This window comes from Gavialis gangeticus, unplaced genomic scaffold (genome assembly GCF_001723915.1).
Source record: "Gavialis gangeticus isolate Ggan-Ray unplaced genomic scaffold, GavGan_comp1, whole genome shotgun sequence".
Lineage (NCBI taxonomy): Eukaryota > Metazoa > Chordata > Crocodylia > Gavialidae > Gavialis > Gavialis gangeticus.
The window spans coordinates 47088385-47088630 of NW_017728996.1; the positions used below are offsets into that span (position 1 = coordinate 47088385).

General features: G+C 65.4%; 1 protein-coding gene across 4 annotated transcripts in view; it reads right to left on the bottom strand.

Moving 5' to 3' along the window:
• Positions 1-246, bottom strand: part of LINGO1 (leucine rich repeat and Ig domain containing 1) — a 475932-nt gene that overhangs the window by 42150 nt on the left and 433536 nt on the right. The gene's annotated exons all lie outside the window — the stretch shown is intronic.

Here is a 246-nt window from a genome sequence, read left to right on the forward strand (position 1 = left end):
CAGCAGCGGAGCCAGCAGTGGGGGCAGCAGCAGCTGATCCCCCTAAGGTAAGTGGGCAGAGGGACTGGATGCAGCTGAGCCGGATCCGGGGGGGAAGCCCCCCAGATCCCTCTTAGCTGAGGCGGTAGGGAGCCGCGCTCCTGAGCCGTGCTCGCGCAAACAGAACGTGCAGGCATTTGTGCCAGTGTTCGTGCCAGCAGGTGAGCAGGAAGGGCCAGAAGGGAGACTCCTGCTAGGGCAGGGCGA